The sequence below is a fragment of the Triturus cristatus genome, chromosome 3_1 (genome assembly GCF_964204655.1).
Source record: "Triturus cristatus chromosome 3_1, aTriCri1.1, whole genome shotgun sequence".
Taxonomy (NCBI): domain Eukaryota; kingdom Metazoa; phylum Chordata; class Amphibia; order Caudata; family Salamandridae; genus Triturus; species Triturus cristatus.
The window spans coordinates 216,793,612-216,808,155 of NC_140583.1; the positions used below are offsets into that span (position 1 = coordinate 216,793,612).

At 54.2% G+C, this 14,544-nt stretch overlaps 1 protein-coding gene and 1 non-coding gene across 5 annotated transcripts in view; both read right to left on the reverse strand.

The window, feature by feature from the left end:
- Window positions 1-14,544, reverse strand: part of TMEM266 (transmembrane protein 266) — a 628,375-nt gene that overhangs the window by 82,550 nt on the left and 531,281 nt on the right. The gene's annotated exons all lie outside the window — the stretch shown is intronic.
- Window positions 1,598-1,722, reverse strand: LOC146859947 (U6atac minor spliceosomal RNA). The gene has a single exon (XR_014979341.1). It is a non-coding gene; the product is annotated as a U6atac minor spliceosomal RNA (small nuclear RNA).

Below are 14,544 nucleotides of genomic sequence, written 5' to 3' on the forward strand. Positions count from 1 at the left end.
TCCTGTCCTGAGGGAGGTGTACAGTGCTCAGTCCTGAAATGCCCCTTCTGGACCCCCGTTCCCTACATATCCCTTCTGAGTGCAGCTTCAGTAGCCACAGGGAATTTTTGCATGTAAATATGGCGCTAACACGACCAGAAAGTGTGGAGCGCTTACACGAGCAAAAGGAGATCCTGATCCCTTATTTCTAACCAGACAAATTCTACACTGTTTGACATATCTTAACCAGTTTCCCTACCTCTCCAATCGCAAGTAATTATAACAACAAGGAAGCATGTACACCCGTGGTAACTTGGCGCAAATGATCGATGGTTCTAGCTACCCAACTTGAAGGAACTCATTAGTCGCCTCAGGAGGCTGAAAGGCTGAGCAATACGGTAACTTGGCACTGAGACAGATTGTTCCTGTTTCCCAACTCAATGGTACTCATTTATCGACAATGGATGCAAGGCTGAACCATTAGGTAACCTGGTACTAAATAATAGATGCCAATTGTTACCCCCTCCAAGGTACTCATTTATCGACTTCCTGTGGATGAAAGGCTGAGCAATAGGTGACAAGGCACTTAATAGCAGATGGTTCTAGTCACCCAACTCAGTGGTCCTCAATTAATCAACCTCCTGGATGACAGGCAGAGCAATAGAAGCTGCGACCAAAAGGCCGGACACCGGTCCCTGACGAGGGGGTATTAGATCGCTAAGCCACCGGGCCGGTCATATTACCACACTAAAGACCACTTTCTTGAAGAAACCAGTATTACTCATACAGTCCTATATGAATTTTTTTTTTTTTTATATATTTTTTTTTTTTTTTTTTTTTGCACATCTCAGACAAAAGCGAGGCTCGACCCGAAGGCACTGGAGCGCCGAGCACGGGCCCGTAACTACATACTAAAACCCAACAAGGAGGCTCGGCCGGGGTCCAATCAAGCGATCCCAGAAACACCCAAAACTGCAATATCCCAATCCGGGGCCTATACAGCACGAACTTGAGCTAGAACTAACCAGGCAAAGAGCACCCACACTCTTGGCCTTTCTTCCCTTGAGGTTATTATGACATCGCGCTAGCCCGCCCAAGTCCAATCGGCATCCGCGCGCTACACATAGCACCCGCTCCGCCGCAAGGGGACACACCAAAATGACGCAAGCCTACATAGTGCATACTCTGCCCTACAGGACACCGTGCCCACATAGCACTATCAGACAAATGCCCCTCACCTCCCCTGGCTGATACTCTGCTCCGGTGTGCACATTATATATATATATAGCGAGAACTTGGCCCCACGGTAAAGGGGGGGCCCCACGTGGCGCCGCCTTACATCCACATTCACGCGCGGGGAAAACAAAGACCAGCCTGCGACAGCGCGCGCGTGCCTGAGGCCACACCGCCTCTCCCTACAATGCCCACGCTGAGGCCCGAACCTGGACTCCCCAGATCAAAGCCACCCGCATTCCACACCCAGGGACTTCTCACGTGTACGCGACCTCGCCGCAGCGTAGCCGACGGTCCACATCCTCTCCTCGACAAACCAATTGCGCAACTTCCTTTCTTAATCATGCGTTGCTGCACTGTATTACTAAAACGCGCATCATGCCTGACATGGTTTAGACGCCAGTAAGTAAGTAACGGTGCCTTAACCGTGCATGTGTTGTAAAGGCCACTCGGACACCCCTTCCATCCTTGTCAAGGGAAGTGCTAACCTTCACTCCTTTCATCCAACACTATCCGTACATGCCAGCATGTGAGGCAACTGGTGCAAGAAAGCGCTGTGCTGCCCGATTCGGGTCAAACGCGCGCTATGCAAGCTCCCGCCTCCCAAAATTAGCCCTTTTTGCAAAATAGACAATGTTCTCTTAATGTATGCTTGGCGGTGTGCATGCAGTTATTGAATAACGTACTTCAAGTTGTAACTTGTGAGTAAAAAGGTGTGCCTCCTTTGAAAACAGCAACCTGCTGACCTATTTACATCAAACGCACTCTGTAATCTACTTGGCACACGTTCTTAGCAGCAGGAACACCTACCCTCTGCACTAACTTCCCGTTAGTCTCAACCTCAACTCTACAAAATGCTGATCTCTCCAGGAGGAAATTAGTCACACGAGTAACTTGACCCACATGTGAGATCTGAAAGAAACGCAGCATCCGGTGCTTCAAAAGCCTAATAAACATCCAAACCCGGCGCCCACAAGAAGATAGCACCACGGTCGCACCGTCTTAAATCCAGCCCTTCCGGGGCCTCCTCCACGCAATCCCTGCGCTCTACCACTGGGCTACACCCCCTGGCATAATGACACCCGTGCTCTCAAAAAGACAATTCCGACTCTCGCACCCTGGTCCCCTGCTCCGAGGTCGGCAGCACTGTGACAGAAGCGGAGATCCCGGAGAATCGAACCTGGGGCCACAGGCATGCACCGCATGCGCTCTAACCTTGAGCTACAGCCCCGCAGCCACGAATGCCTTAATAAAAGCACCGATCCGGGCCCTCCCGGCCACGCAATGGCACCAAGATCACCCGCCGCTCCACAGAGACTCTCGCTTCAATCAATCACCAACACTTACCGGGATAACCGGGATCACAAGGATAAACCCGCCGCGAGACCCAGGGGAACGACCGGCGCCAAGGCGAACGAGCGGACAAGAGGGCGAGGAGGGGGCGGAGACAGATATAAGTACCCCTGTCTCCTGCCCGCCCTCGCCGGAAACAGCTATCTGTTGGGGTCTCCCCCGGACTAGCCCAGGGACTCGACCTCCCACCCCTGTGCCTTCCTGTGGCACTAAGGCGGCCGCCCTCCAAGGGGCGGGCCGCTGCGCGACCCCCCCCCGGGCAGCCTTACAAGAGAGCTGAAAAAGCATAAAATAAAAACAAACGACGATAGGATACTAAAGTGAAAGACAAGCTGCGAGTTTACAGTAGTGTCATCGCGAGCGCGAGTGTACCCAAATAAATTATAAAGGCTGCCGCCACGGGCCACCAGTGCCACGCGGCCGCCGCCCACAAACTAGTGCCGCCTGGGGCGGACCGCCCCCACCGCCCCCCCCTAGCTACGCCTCACTCAAAACACCTCTTTTGAAATCTAGAGAGTGTCTAAGTGAGCCCGGATGTTATGCAAGGTGAAAAGGCAGCAAGTGTGAACTTTCCTCTGAAGCGCCGCCCTCGCTGTCCAGCCTCTGTCGTATCATGCGCTCTAAAAGCTTCTTGGCTTCTAAGTGGTTGCTGATACCCTGCTACAGAAAACCCTGCTAGACCCCGGGAGGCAGATTTCGCAAAGCCCACTGGGCCGCTGCGGCCGCTTCGCAGCGCATTGTGGTTTCCAGGTGAAAGGAACAGATGTTTTCGGTGGAGCGCTCTCTCCACACAACAAGGCCCAAACCACCGAGCACTCTGTACCTGAAACAGCCGCGGCCCTGAGACGGGATCGGAGCTGACACTGAAAGGAAGCGCGGTTGCTCGCGGGTCTCGTTGGCGCTTAAAAGCTTTTCTGGCCCCGCCGATGCTCGCGCGCCTTCAGCCAGAGGCATGCTGGGTGCTAATGTCTGCCTTTAAGGAGCAGCCCCGGTGTGGCTCTGGGCGATGCCGCTGCATGCGGGTCAGAGCTTCTCCTCAGACATACTTAATGCCCGGTGTTCATAATTTATGTGGTGAATGCCGCATCTAGACATCACGAGTACCCAGTGTTAGGATTCGAGTGTTAGGATCGGTAGCTGCTGCTAGGTCCATGGACTGCCAGCAGGATCTGAGGGCCTGCCAGCATGTTTACAAATCTTCATTCTGTTGTAGGACCAAAACATGCTGAAAAGTCTTGGATATTGTAGGAGTTCACCTTGATGTGACATAACCAAACTGCCTGTTTGTGGGTGCTTTGCAGTTATTAGTCAGGTGTGGATATGCTAATAGTGAATTTGTTTTGGGAGGGCTGGAAATGGGACAGTATATACTAGACTAACCCCACCACCTTCAAGTGGGACTGGCCTCTCACCAATCACCCACTATCCCTACAAGCCGACGTGCTTCTGGTAGTTTCTTTCGGTTGACCTTACAGTCTGCTGCCCTACATCCCATTGTAGGTGGGTGTAGACATCTCAGACTCCGCTATTCTTATATCACACATGAAAACACTGCTTATTTTGCAGCCTTTGCACATGCAGATAGGTCTACAAGGTGTTACTAGTGACGGAGGGCAGCTGCCCTTTTTCTGGGTGAGTTGATGAGCCCGTGTGCTCTTCTTGCAGCCTTTCTTTACATGGACATGTCCCGCGTCTCAGATTGTGTTGCATTAGGTCTATCGTTGCTCTTCGGCTTTCCCGCTTTTCTCTCAAAGCAGAGAGTGGATGGTCAGTGTGGTCTGTCTAGCAACTCGCTGGTATGTTGTCCCCTGAGGTAGGTGGATAAACTTGGCCAGGTCACGATCTCCTTCTTGGTACCACTCATCTGTCATAGGGTAAACCTCTCTCTGAGGCCAGGCAGAGGATCACATGTCCGTTGATTGATCCACAAACACCGAATAAATGGAATCCTGTACATACTTAAAATCTTGTGACCCTTTATAAATGTATTACACCGAATAACGGAATTGTAAATATCAGTACAGCATAATTATGAGAACTACATAAACAGAGCACCACCTAAGCACCCCATGACATTATCCCTAATTACCCCTACCAACACCACACCACACCACCCCACCCTTAAACATCACTCTTCCGTCACTAGCACATCCCTCCATTACCTCTACATCCCTCGTCCTCGACCCAGTCATCACTAATGAGGTATTCCACTTGACAGGAAACAAAACATGAAACACTTTTAGGCTCCACCCACCTTCCTTCCAGGGGCTATAAGTACATAGCCAACAGAAAGCACATCCTGTTTTGTTTCCTGCCGGTAGACCTGACGGGGGACGCTTGGGTTAGTGCTGGGCACTTACCTGCTTCGTGTTGTCCTGTGTTTTCCTCCTTTGCTGGGCTCTGGGGGTGCTCATGGACCTTCGTGGGCGCTGCTTGAGTCGGGTTGCTGGGCTTCCTGGACTCCTTCAGGTTCTTGGTTGCCGGTTCTGCTGGGCTGCGCTGGTTTCCTGGAATATCGCGGTCGGGTGAGTTCTCCATTGCTGCGCCTGTCAACCGATGCAATTTGCTGGGGCTTTCTTGGCACTTTCAACTGGGGCCCATGGCTCACTTTGTGCATCGCAGATTACTGCCGGGACGGTTCACTGGAGAACTGCTGGTCCTTTGTGCTGAACGCCTTTCTCACCCCGTCCCTGCCGGAGATCTCCGTTTGGGCTGCTCAGAGACTTTGCTCTGAAAGGGACAGGGTCCGGCCGCTCCATGCTTTGTCCTTCTTCGGTTGCACCCGGGTTGGGCTCTGGGTGCTCCGTTTGTGTGTGCCTGCCTTCCCGCTCGGACGCTGGCCTTTTGGGGCACCCGGATTGGGCTCCGGGTGCTCTGCTGCTGGTTTTCTGTGCTGGGCACCTGGGTTGGGCTCCGGGTGCTTCACGACATTGGGGCAGTTCGATGTCTGGTTTCCGGCATCCTCATGGGTACTGCGCGCCAGGGCTGCGTTTCTCTGCATCTTTCAGCCTTCGGCGGCCGTGGTGGGTGTGGTTTTGTGTCTTTGGGTGGCCACGCCCTCATCTGCCTCGCGTCCTGGTTCTGCTCAGCTGTTTGATTTGCCGGTTGATTATGGGGCGTTTTTCAATTTTTTTGTTTAAAAGGAGGCGGGTGTTCACTTCTGGTCGGTTCCTGCCTGTGTTGTTGTGTGCGCTGGTCCTGTCTTTTGGTGTTCGTTATGAGGAAACATCATAAGAAGCGAAAGCATTTGTCTCCTGTTTCTTATTCCTCTTCCCAGGCTGACAGTGGGGATTCTGCTCCTGCAGTGAAGCGGGCCAGGTTGAATGATGGAAGGTTGAAGCGCCTGATTTTGGAGACTTTGTCAGATCTGAAGTCCTCCAAGAAGTCTGTTGGGGGTCGTTCTGCTGGGGGTGTTGGTCTCTATTCGGACATTTCTTCCTCGGATTCTTCTGATGCCTCTTCCTCGGGTGCGGTGGATCTAAAAGGCAAATATCTTTCCAAGGAGTTGTTGCCTGACCTTCTTTCTCATGTATGTGAGAACATGGGGTTTCCTGATGATGCAGTGGCCAGTACTTCCAGGGAAGCTGTTCTGCCGCAGTTTCGGAAGCCTGTTACTACTTCTCTTCCTATCCATCCCTTTGTGATGGATGTCCTCTTGAAAGAATGGAAGGATCTGGATCACATCATGTTGTCACGCTTTATGTCCAAACTGTATACTTTGCAGGACATGGAGGAGTTGTTTCCTGAGTCGGTGCATGTTGATTCCATTGTCGCCAGTTTGGTGAGTCGTCCCTCTATGGCGGATGATAATATTCTGCGTGATGGTGTGGATAAGAAAATTGACTCTGCGTTGAGGAAATCTTATGCTGGCTCTCACCTTGCTATCCGTTCTGGAGTCTATGGGGCTTATGGCGCTCAATCACTATTGACTGACTTTAAGACTTTGTTTTCCACTATGCAGGAGGGGGGGCAGTAGTCCGGACTTGCTGGAATCCATGGAACGTCAGGCTGAATTCCTCTCGGACATTGCCTTTGATTCTGTGCACGCTTCTGTCTTGTCCTGTGGTTGCTCTATTGCTGCTCGTCGCAACTTGTTGCTGAAGGGTTGGAATACGGATTCTGTGCAGAAATCCATGGCTTTGCGCTTGCCCTTTACGGGCCCTCGTCTTTTTGGGGATGTTCTTGAGGATAAACTTCACAAAGTGTTCAAAGAGCGGAAGCATTCCTGTTCCTTCCGTCGACAGCCTTCTCGTAAGGATTTTTCTTTCATTATGCCAAGACCTTTGCGTCAGCATTCCAGGTTTCAGCAGTCCTCCTTTAAGGGCCCGAGAGGTGCTGGTAGGGGTTTCCCCGGGAAGTTCCAGAAGAAGCCCCCCCCTGATGCTGGACAGCGTTCCTGACTATGCCGCCCGAGGTCGGTCACGCTGGTGTTGCGCTAGAGGTTGGTGGGAGGTTGCGGTTGTTCCTTCCTCCTTGGCATCTGATGACCTCTGGTCAGTGGGTACTGGATGTCCTGGTCTGGGGGTATAGGATCGAGTTTCTGTCCCTTCCTCCTCCCTTGGGCATGGTGCGGACTCCGACGCCCTTGAACCAGTCTCAGCGTCAGTCTTTGGTGGACGGTGTTCGCACTTTGCTCTTGAAGAAGGCGATTGTGCCCGTTCCCTGGTTGGAGTGGGGTCTGGGGACCTATTCGGTTGTCTTTCTTGTTCCGAAGGTCACAGGAGGTTTTCGGAATATCATCAATCTCCGGAGTCTGAACTTGTTTGTCTGGAAGATCCCATACAAGATGGAGACCTTGCAACGGGTGATACCTTTGATTCACACCGGCTGGGTGTTTGCTACGCTGGATCTCCAGGACGCTTATCTTCATGTGCCTGTAGTTCTGGAGGATCAGAAGTTCCTGCGCTTCTGCCTGGAGGGTCATCATTGGCAGTTCTGTGTCCCGTTTGGTCTCCGGTCCGCTCCCGCGTGTTCACCACGCTAGTGGCTCCCTTGGTGGCCCATCTTCACCTCCTGGGTGTGTCGGTGTTTCCTTCCTTGGACGACTGGCTGCTCCAGGCTCCTTCCCCCGCGGTCCTGTCTCAGCACCTGTCCTTGACCATCCATACTCTAGAGCAGCATGGGTTTCTCGTGAACTTTCCGAAATGCCAGCTGCTTCCTGCAACTCGGAGGTCTTTCATAGGGGCCGTCTTCGATTCGATCCTGGGCAAGGTGTTCCTTCCGGATTCCCGGCTTCTGCGGCTTCAGTTCCTGTTGCGGAGGTTGTTGTCCCAGGCTGCTGCTCCCCTCCTTCAGTGGCTCGAGGTTCATGATCATATGGCTGCTACTGTCTTCACTGCGCCCTGGGCCAGGGTTCATCTTCGGCCTCTGCTGTGGCATCTTCAACGTTGGGTGCCTTTTCCGGTTCAGGACTATGCTGTCTCTGTGCCAGTGTCTCTGGAGGTTGTGTCCTCTCTTCAGTGGTGGCTGGGTTCCTCCAATCTCTCCAAGGGAATGTGGATTCACATGCCACCTCCATTGGTATTGACGACGGATCCCAGTGCGTCCGATGGGGGGTGACTCTGGGTCAGTGGGCTGTTCAGGCTTGTTGGCTCCAGTCGGAGTCCCGCCGGTCATCCAATTGGAGGGAGCTGTCTGCGGTAGACCGTGCTCTTCGTTTCTTCCAGGGTCGTCTGCTGGGGTGCAATGTCCTGGTTCGGTCCGACAACTCAGTTACTGTGGCTTACATCAACCACCAGGGCAGTACTCGCAGTCCTTTGAATGTGGTGGCCTGTGCAATTGCGGGTTGGCCATATTCTGGCCATCCCTGCTCAGCATATCAGGGGTGTGGACAATGTGGTGGCGGATGCCTTGAGTCGCAGGTTTCCATCTTCTCTGACCCTGTGTCTCTCCCCCAGGATTTTCCAGATGCTCTGTCGGAGGTTCGGGACTCCCCAGCTCGACTTGTTTGCCTCAAGGACCAATGCGCAGCTTCCCCTCTTTTGTTCTCAGACTCCGGAGTTGGGTGCTTGGGGGGTGGAGGCGTTGTCTCTCTGGTGGCCCTCTTGGTTGCTGTACGCCTTCCCCCCCATTCCCCCTGATTCCAGCCTTCTTGCTGAAGGTCCAGCGGGTGGGTGCCCGTGTGGTGGCTGTCTTGCCTGCTGGTCTCGGAGGTCCTGGTTACTGTTATTGTTGAGCCTGGCGGTGGGTCCTCCTTGGATTCTTCCCCGCTACCCATCTCCACTGAGGTCGCCCTCTCCCTCCCTCCTGGTCCCTCTCACCCTGGCGGTCTGGAGGTTGAACGGATGTCTCTTGGGGTCCGGGGTTTGCCTGACCACCTCATCACTGTGATGCAGGGCTCCCGTAGGAGTTCCACTACTCTAAACATTGGGCTTCTTTCTCCTGGTGTTCGGGGCTTGGTCAGTCTCCTACCTCATGCCCTATCGCTTCTGTCCTTCAGTTTTTTGTTTTTTTTTAACTCTTTATTTTGAAATTTTTATACAGCAAAAAAAAAAAAACAGCAAGCATTACACTTATTCGTAGAAGGAGATACATCAATATCACCATTTCACAGATTGCAGTACATTGGAGGTAGTCATTGGATCGTGGCAGCTCCTTCCTCCAGAAAAACCCCTCCGGACCGGAATCCCACCAGATGGGGACTTCAGTCTCCCCTCCATGCCTCACACAAACCATCCAACACTATCCCTCGGCGACACAAGGGTGCGCACCCTGGTCCTCATGGGCGGAGAGGTATCTCGTCAGAGGGGCCCAAATGTCAGGGGGCCGAGACGCAGGCGGCAGCAATTCAGCATACAGCAGAACATTCTCCTGACAGGTAAGAATATCCCGCAGCCATTCCTTAAACTTAGGGCTTCTCCCCCGCCCCCATCGACATGCCACACGTCTCTTGGCTAGCAACAGCGCACAAGTAACAAAGCGTCGATCCGCATTGGGTATATCCCGGGTGTATCCCAGTAGGGCCTGAAGAGGGGAGGGATGCAGCGGGCCCCCCAGCATCTCGCCCAGGGCATCATAGACTCGGTTCCAATAATCGTCTATACTCGGGCAGGTCCAGGCCAGGTGTAAGAAATCTGACCCAGGGGAGTGACATCTATCGCATCGATCGTTGTCGCGGAGATGAAACCTATGCATCTGGACTGGGGTGCAATAGAGGCGGTGTAGGAATTTGTAATGGATAACGCGGAACCTACTACTCGAGGAGATCATTTCGGTTTGCAGACAACAGTACTCCCACTGTTTATCCGTGAACACTATGCCAATCTCAGTCTCCCAACCGGCCCGAGACCTCAGGATGTCCCCCCGTCCGCGAGTATAGAGGCGCCGGTAAAGCGAGGAGACCATGTGCGATGGGGAAGTGGAGTCGAGAAGGTAATGGAACGGTTCCAGAACTGCAGGCTCTGCCGGATATGCCGGCAGTATTTTTTGCAGGCCACTGCGAAGCCGAATAAACGCAAAGACCTCCATGGGGGTTGGGACAGCGGCTCCAAAAAGGAGCGGGAGGTCACGAAACCTACCCTCATGAAATAAGTCCCCCCAGCATGCGATCCCCGTTTTAAGTTTGATTCGCTGGAACAGACCTTCCTCCAGAAGTGGAAGAGCCGGGTGGTACACCAGGGGCATCAGTGGGGAATAAAGAAGCGGCGCGCCCATGTGCCCAGCCAAAACACTCCAAGCATGCGCCGTGGCCTGAACAGGATTACGGTCGGCCCGAGACGAGTGGACCTCCGCGAGGGCCACGCCCTCCAGCGGGATCGGATCCGCCAGCCAGTGCTCTACCACTATCTGTGGCATGTAAGGGGTGGGGCGATACCAATAATACGCGTAGTGTGCCTGAGCGCAGTTGTAGTAGAGTTCAAAATCAGGGATATCGAGGCCCCCCTGTATGTACGGGCGCGTGAGCCGCGGTCTCGTTCCCCCCCACACCAGGCGGATGAGTTCCGCCCGCAAAGCCCTAAAGAAATATCCCCCCGGATGAAACGGTATATTGAGGAATAGATAGAGTAGCTTGGGAAGTATAACCATCTTGATAAGTGAGACACGACCAGCCATGGTCAGCGGTAAGGTCAGCCACCTAACTACACTTGAGCGTATATCCTCCAGAGTCTTGCCATAGTTCATACGCATCACCTCCTGTCGATCCCTGGAGACCCACACCCCCAAGTACTTCACGTCAGTGTCACGCCATTCCAACGGGAAGTCAAGTGGGAATCTGTCGACCCCCTCCGTTAGGGGGAAGACTGCAGATTTGCCCCAGTTGATGTGTATTCCCGAGTACAGCGAGAATCGAACAAACTCTCTAAGTATGGGGTTCAAGTGTTACCGGGGCTGCTTGATGTACAGCGTGAGGTCGTCCGCGTAAAGCGACACTAAGATTTGCCTCTGTTGACATCGCAAGGAAGCCGCTAGGTAGTTTTGCCGAAGACGGGACGCCAGGGGTTCTATTGCCAAGGCAAAAAGGAGCGGTGATAGCGGGCACCCCTGCCGAGTGCCCCTAGTGACCGGGAACGGTTCAGAGACCCGCCCGTTAATAAGAACTCTCGCCATGGGGCGGTGATACAGGATTTGGATCCATCTGGAGAAAGCTATTGGCATGCCCATGTTACGTAGAATCAAATGAAGGTAGTCCCACTCAACCGAGTCGAACGCCTTGGTGGCGTCCAAGAACACCGCCACCAACGCAAGAGAGGGATCAGCATTATTCAGGACCGAGAACAGGGTCCGCAGATTGTGGGAGGTAGACCTGCCAGGGACGAACCCCGATTGATCCGGCAGAATCAAGTCTCCAATCAGGAGGTTAACGCGGTTCGCTAGAACCTTGGCTAGGATCTTCACGTCGCTGTTGAGGAGAGAAAGGGGCCTGTAGGAGTCACAGGAATCCGGGGGTTTCCCCGGCTTAAGGAGCGAGACTATCAGGGTCTCCGACATGCTGGGTGGCGACGAGCCGGTCTCATTCGCCTCCTCGAACACCTCGCGCAGAACCGCCGCCAACGGGTCAATAAAGGTTTTGTAGTAGTCGATAGGGAAGCCGTCCAGGCCCGGCGCCCTCCCCGATGACGTCTGCATTATGGCTTCCTTGATTTCAGCTAGGCCTATAGGGGCCGCCAGTAGTTCCCGCTGGGCATTGGATAACCATCCGAGAGTGAGCTCCGAGAGATACTCGGACATTTCTAACGGTGACTCCCGTCTGGATGTGTACAAGCCCGAAAAGTGTGAGACAAAGGAAGAGAGTATAGAGGGCGTATCCCGGCATATGGTACCATCAGGGGCCCTGACCTCCAATATGTGATTAGAGCCCTGCGGGGGGCGGATTACCCCCGCAAGGAATCTGCCGGGTCGCTCCCCCTCCCCATATGCCCGCGCCATGAAGTGCTTCCCCCTAAAGTGAACTTCTCTCTCCGCAGTGCGCTTGGACTCCGAGAGCTTAGTACGATATTCCAGCTGTGCTCCGGGATCCTCCAGGAAATCTGGAGCAGTTTCCAACGCCCCCAGATCCCGCTCCAGGGAAGTCAGAGTAGTGCGAAGAGAGCGCAGCACCCCAGAACCTTTCGAGATGCACACCGCTCGCATAGTGACCTTGAAGGCCTCCCACACCGTCGCCACGCTATCCACCGACCCTCTGTTGCGATATATGAATTCCACGATCTCCTGGGACATTTCGTGCTGGAAGAGCTCATCCCGGAGAATGCTAGGCTGCATGCGCCGTGGGAGCGGTGCACCGACCAGCCCAGTCCTGGCCAGAGTGATCAGTACCGGTGCGTGGTCTGAAAAAGTACGAGGTAAGTGTCGCGTCGCCAACAATGAGGACCCCAAGCCCCTAGAAAGCAGTATGTAATCCAACCGGGCCCATGTGGAGTGCGGAGCCGACCAGTGCGTACCCTCCCGCGCATCCGGGTGCATCCGGCGCCAAGCGTCTATCAGTAAATGGTGGGCCAGCAGGTCAGAGATATATGCCTGAGAGCGGGGATGGTGTGGAGTATCTACATTGGAGCGGTCCATAGCAGGATTCAAAGTAACATTGAAATCTCCCCCCAGAGCAAATGCGTGGATCCTACCCCCAGTATAACTTCCCATAGGGAGATAAAGTGCGTGGGCTCATCCAGATTAGGCCCGTAAGAGGACACGATAGTGATCGTGGCATTACCCATGCGACCCCACGCAACACAGAAACGGCCCTCGCATCCGTTTTTTCCCCCAGGGGCACAAAGGGAGTGTGCTTCTTGACCAGAATGGCAGTGCCTCTAGAGTAAGTGGAGTACGAGGAGAATAGGCCATAAGACGCCCAGCGGGACGCAAAGGTAGGTGTGCCCCGAGGGTCTGTATGCATTTCCTGTAACAGCGCTATGTGTATTTGATGGCGATCGAGATACCCCAGGACTTGGCGGCGCTTGCGTGGGTTCCTAACCCCCGTATGTTCCAGGCCAGGACATTCACTCTGCTATGCGGGTCACGCAGCGCGGTACCTTCCTCCTGCGCCATCACACAGACTGACGCCGAATGCACGCTTGTGGATCGTCTCTCAGCCATGTCCGACATCCCAGACACCCTCCCACCTCTAGACCAACAAGGCAGCACACTGCCGACTCCAGGCACCACCACATGCATCGCCGAACCATCAACTCCAATGTATATATGTAATTGGTCCAATAGATCAATGCTGTATTCACATTCCTTCCCTTCACCCGTTCCAGCCGACTCAACCAACTCGTCGGAGGAGAACTTACCAACCAACAATCCCCCCAACAACCCTCCCCCCCCATCCCTCCCCCTCCCACCACGACAGCCCAATCCTGCCGGGAGCCACACCCCCCCCAGCCCCCCCATCAAACAGAGCCCGACTTATGGGGTATTCCCTCTTTGGGTAACACCAGTGAGCCGGACCTACCCTCCCCTATCCCGATATTTCACCCACTATATTGCCGCCGCCGAGGGCTGGGAGCGAAAGTGGGGTGGGAGGGGGAGTGCCACGGCAAATAGCAGCCACAACAACCCTGCCAGCACCTCCTGAATAACAAATGGCGATATGGTTGGGACACTTAATCTCAATGCTCCCCCCAACCTCCCCGGGCTCGGACAAAAGTCAACGGACTGGAAAAACTCTCCCGTATAGTCAGGCAGTCCAACTTGTGGAGTCCTCCAGCCCACTTCTACAGCCAGAAGGAGGCGTGAGCAAATTGGGGAATGAAAAGACAAGGGGGAGCAGCATAGAGTGAAAAGGGAGGAGTGAGAGGGATGCAGAAGAGGTAAGACAAAAGTGAACATTATGGCAGCATGACGTAATACTCATCAGTCCGGAGCCGATGTCGGGGACCGGGACCCAGATCTCGCCCTGGGGCTGCAACGCGGAGACGCTGAGGGCCGCTGGTCTCTGAGGAAGTCCTCCACTTGTTGCGGGTTACCGAAGAAGTGGACTTTGCCATGGTGAGTGATCTTGAGCTTAGCGGGGTAAAGCATTGAGTATGAGATGTCGCGCTGTTGCAGCTTTTTCTTTACTCCCACAAACTTGCGACGGGCCTCCTGCACCATCTGGGTGAAGTCCGGGTAGAACGAGAGCGTAGTGTTTTCGTGCTGAAACGGTTGTTGCTCTCGTGCCAGACGCAGCAGGGTGTCCCGGTCTCTGTAGTTGAGGAACTTGATAATCACCGGGCGCGGTGGAGCCCCAGGGGCCGGTCGGGGACCCAAGGATCTGTGGGCCCGCTCCACGACCAGCTGAGGCGAAAAGGCGTCCCGTCCAAATGTATCCGTCAGTAGGCGCTCTATGAACTCCTCCATACGGCCACCTCCACTGGATTCCGCCAGACCAACCAGGCGAACGTTATTCCTCCGGGAGCGCACCTCCAAATCCTCGTTTTTCTCCGCTATGACTTTGAGTAGGCGGTCAATCTGTGAGAGTTTAGTTGCGCTAGCCCTGGCACCATCTTCCAACTCCGAGATCCGACCCTCCGCCTCCTTAAGTCGCTCTCCGTGCTGGTCCAGCCG